This window comes from Gadus morhua, chromosome 14 (assembly GCF_902167405.1).
Source record: "Gadus morhua chromosome 14, gadMor3.0, whole genome shotgun sequence".
Taxonomy (NCBI): domain Eukaryota; kingdom Metazoa; phylum Chordata; class Actinopteri; order Gadiformes; family Gadidae; genus Gadus; species Gadus morhua.
The window spans coordinates 13,311,202-13,316,201 of NC_044061.1; the positions used below are offsets into that span (position 1 = coordinate 13,311,202).

Consider the following 5,000-nt stretch of genomic DNA (forward strand, 5'->3'; position numbering starts at 1 on the left):
TGTCATTATATATTGTACATCACATGTGGCCATATATCCCAGTTCTGCCATACATAATTCCTTCTTATTTGTTATGTTTTTTTCAGGAGATCATATAGGCCACTGCCACCACAGAGCCCATCCCTCCACCTCAGGCACCTCCTCTGCATTGGTAGCCTTAAGCCCCCCAACCCCCAGGAAGATTGACAGATTAACCATCCACTGATAGTTTAAAACCGACCCCTTTGAAAAAGTTATTAATAAAAGGTGATGGTTGATGCCTTTTTGAAAGATGGAAGATTAGTTCCATTGTATCACTCTTTCTTGTTTGTATGATATGTATGTTTAACTTGGATGGCTACTACCTGAAGTTCTATGTTTATTCTGGTTTGATATATTATGTTGATCCTGTATAATGTTTGATACAAAATAAAGTGCAATATTGCAGTTTCTAACAGATAGTGAGCGTGAAAAATATTCTTATCTAATCATACCGTGTTTTTCAATGTGCATTCCTAAGACATTCAAACTATGCAGTAAAATTCCAGAGACAGATATTGTATCAAAAGAAAAAAATTATAATAATAAAAATAAAGATCAAAACCCTGTCAACGACTACTAATGACATACTGTAACTGGGTCTTGAAGGGTTGTCGTCCCATTTCGAAGGGGTTGAGGGGTAGGGTTAAGGGTCAGGGTTAAGGGGTAGGGGTAGGGCTTAAGGGATTTGGCCGAGGGGTGTAATCTCTCTTACTCGTGCTTTCTACATGATCATTTCAATCCAAAAGTTTTTATTCATATTTTTAATTTTTGCATAATATGCACAGCCTTAATGGAAATGCTACTCAGGGAATCTCAAACTATTGCAAAAAAAATGTTTATTACGCTTATTATGCTATTGGTTTATTGAATTATTACGCTTGAGGCAGGTGGAAAAGTTGGTGTATTGATGAAAGGTAAATGTGAGTGCAATCGAAACAAATATAGCAGAGTATTACGAACATATGAGGAGTACAGAAATCACGTGACTCAAATGTCACTCAAGCTTCTGCTCGTATGCAAACGGGCGGTTAGCTCTTCCAAGAGCACATAGCTGTTATATTGCTGGATCACAATTCTCCATTTTCATTGTCAAGTGTGCTCTCCGTCACCAAACTATTGTTTCCTTTGTTTGAGATTTGCCAGGAGCTCCTTTCAGTACGTCATTACGTTGTGCCCTCTTCATCTGCAGTGGTAAAATGGCACCTGACTGGAGACTAAGAACCATCTTTTGCCCTTCTCAACGTACCAACTACTAATATTTAAATAACAGCGAAGGAAAGGAACGCACATAAATTAGCATTGTCTTTGGCTGATTTCCGAACATTTATTGCAATACATTTGGATTGAAACGCACATTGTGTCTCCCCCCCCCTATCCTCAGTCAAGGCTTCTGTCAATATCTACAGAGGCAAATCCAAGGCTTTCCTCCTTCCAATCTCCAACCCTTAGACGGAGGTCTCCACCCTCCTCTCCTATTGTTTGTCAGCGCTTTCAGACCTCTGAGTCTGTTAAGAGTGTGGGGGGTGATGGAAAGATCGGCTTCTCCTTGACTACCCTGCCCCCATCCTCCCATCCTCCCATCCTCCCTGCCCCCGACACACACACACACACACACACACACACACACACACACACACACACACACACACACACACACACACACACACACACACACACAGACACACACACACACACACACACACACAAGCACATTCACAGAGTAGCCTGAGTGTCGGCTTGTCCCTAACGTCCTTAGTGCAGGAGAAGCAGACAGTCTGTCTCTGCCGGCTCCACCCCCAGCAGTGACCCTTCACATGAAGGCCTCCAAGGACAGACATCCACCACACCCCATGTGCTTGTACCCAGTTTATCCTCTTACACACACACACACACACACACACACACACACACACACACACACACACACACACACACACACACACACACACACTACACGCATGCCTATGCATACACAAGTACATTCACACACGGACACAAACACACACGCAGGCACACACAGACTAATTCCGCCCCGTCCACTCTCTGAGGTTGCATTTATATAATTAGGAGTCATAGTAAGAGAATAGGGCCTTGAGTCAATGCCTGGCCGGCTCTACGTCTCCTCTTTGCTTCTCCCACTCTGTCTGAAGAGTACAAAGGCTCTCACTTATTCAATTAGGCTGAATGTCAGTTGAACTGAAGCACCTTCTTAAAATGCCCAAGTCATAGACTTAATAATGAAGGACTTGATCTTGGTCAATCATTCTCCCTGGTTATTAAAACAAAATTATCATTAGTTGGCCACTCTGGGCTTCAGCGTTGAATATATATATATATATATACATATTAATATTGAGCAACTGACATCGCTCAATGCTTTGTTCATGGAGCAAAACCGGCTTTGGATACAGGAGGATGATTGATTAGTAATGATTGATTAGGAATGATTGACTATCAGGGACAAAAGTAACTGTTTACTAAATTTGAGTCTTTCTTGCGCAGGTCATTTAAATCTCAATCTCGTGGGACGGTTAGACACAAAACGGCGATGAAGGATGACTAATTTGACAGGATAATGTGCATAATCAGTTCCATATAAAGGAATTCCACACGCACAGCACTGCTGGGTGATCACAGTGTTTTCCCTTTATTTTTTATTATGTACATATATTATCCGATGGCTCGTTAACAGACACCTCTTGAAACATCTGTTTCTGCCAAAAGGACTGAATATAATGCGGCCTCGCCTACGTTTGACCCCCCCCTCCGAAAACCACCCATGGTACAGTGGTGCACAGCTGGTGGAGAGAAACAGGAGGACAGACAGCATGAAGTGGGATACATCCTCCACAGAATTGACAAGGTCACATCACACACACAAACACACACACATTAACACACAGACAAAGACAAACACACACACACATATCGCTGCTCACATAGCAAACAATTTATTTCCTGCAGGATTTCATACTTGCTCACCAGCCATCATGCCATCATGAAGGACCACAGCGGTACCGTACCCAACACAACCTTATATAAACACCATAAAGTACGACCTGAAAGGCCGTGATGGACGTCACGCTGTCTTGTAGACCGGCGGTCACTGAGAACGACAGCAGAGACCCGGAGACGGACAGAAGGAAGAACAGACGACAACAAAAGGGATCGGCCCGGGCCAAGAGATCCTGATATCAGCACCAGTGCAGCGCCGTCGCCACCAGACACAGGCACACAGAGGGAGTCATTGTGTGCCAGCAGCCCCAGCTGTGCTCCTGCTATGACAGGTCTGCAGTCCTCAATAGTGAAAGTGACACTGGCTTGGACAGACACACTGTGACACATGCTCTCCCCCCCCCCCCTCCCCCTGCCTGTCTCTAGTATCAGCCAGAGCACAACCCAGGCCCCATGTCTGTCATTTTTTTTAAATCTCGCCTCAAAGCCCCCCTATCATGTCTCTCTCTTCCCCGCATCACCACAATATCACTGCAACCAATCTTCTGACCACATCTATATTACTGTCAACCTCTCTCCCTCTCTCTCTCTCTCTCTCTCTCTCTCTCTCTCTCTCTCTCTCTCTCTCTCTCTCTCTCGCTTTCTCTCTCTCTCTCTCTCTCTCTCTCTCTCTCTCTTTTCTAAGCCCCGCCCCCTTCACTCTGTGTGGCCGGCGCAATCCCTGTGTGTGCTCTCTCTATATTTACTCTGTCTCCAAGTGTCTGGGTGCGGCTGCCAGGCAGCACCGCTATGCATGTTTCATTCTGCTGGGGCTGGGTGACCTATATTCTTCATTCAGGCTCCAGCCGCCCCGACCTGTGGTCCATTCTCTCTCTCTCTCTCTCTCTCTCTCTCTCTCTCTCTCTCTCTCTCTCTCTCTCTCTCTCTCTCTCTCTCTCTCTCTCTCTCTCTCTCTCTCTCTCTCTCTCTCTCTCTCTCTCTCTCTCTCTCTCTCTCTCTCTCTCTCTCTCTCTCTCTCTCTCTCTCTCTCTCTCTCTCTCTCTCTCTCTCTCTCTCTCTCTCTCGCCCCAGGCACCAGTGCTGGGTGTGGCAGCCTGGCCAACTGACAATGGACTCACTCATCAGAACTCAGCAGTCCATTATTAGGGCCCTCTCGTGACAATAGAAAAGAAGCGTGTGTTGTGTATGTTATACGTATGAGATAGTGTATGGGATGGAGGTAGATCTGTATCTGTTGGGACTGTGTGTTGATGTGCATCATGTATCGATGTCAATGACCTTAATGTAAGTATTAGTGATTAGGAAAGTGCTGAAAATCGGACTCAAATCTGACTTAAATCAAGGTTGAGTAAAAATCAAAACATAATCCACACCAGGGCTTTAATGAATATTTATACTTTCAATGTTTGGGAAGGTTCAAACTATTTTGTACTTATTCCATTTATATTTAGGTCAAAGCGGCTCCTGTACAACATGACCCAGTTTTACTCGGGTTACATTTTAATTGTTTTATACAAAGTACCATCATTACATGTTCCAATGTAGATCAGCTAATTATCAATAGTTGTATATTTGTAGCACTATAAATAAACAGGCATGGCACTTCAAAGACTGCAGACTAATGAAGCATCTTTTCAACACACACACACACGAAAAAAAATCTTGATTAAGCAATTATGCCCCTCAAAAAATTTAAATTTCATATATATTTATTTTGCATAGAATTAGCAGTTACTGTCCCACTGATTGAGGTCAGTAGGCCAATAGGGCCAATGGGAGGTGTTGGGATTGGTGCAGCTCTACTGCTATTAACCACAGTCACCAGGGCAGTGGATCAGTACATTCAATAAAGGTTCAATACAGCGGTTCTGTGGTGATGCTGATAGGACAACAATTCTGTTTTGCATTATTTTGTTGGTTCTGACAGAGCTTATTATGCACATTTTGTATATTTTAAGAGCAGAGGAACAGGAATACAGAAACTGTAAGCGACACGCACTGATGCATGCTCACACACACACACA

General features: G+C 43.9%; 1 long non-coding RNA gene across 1 annotated transcript in view; it reads left to right on the forward strand.

Annotated features, from left to right (window-relative positions):
• LOC115558862 (uncharacterized) overlaps positions 1–440 on the forward strand; it is a 1,665-nt gene extending 1,225 nt beyond the window's left edge. The window contains exon 2 of the long non-coding RNA XR_003979380.1: positions 87–440. This is a non-coding gene — a long non-coding RNA (uncharacterized LOC115558862). The remainder of the gene's footprint in view (positions 1–86) is intronic.
• The last annotated feature ends 4,560 nt before the right edge of the window (positions 441–5,000 follow it).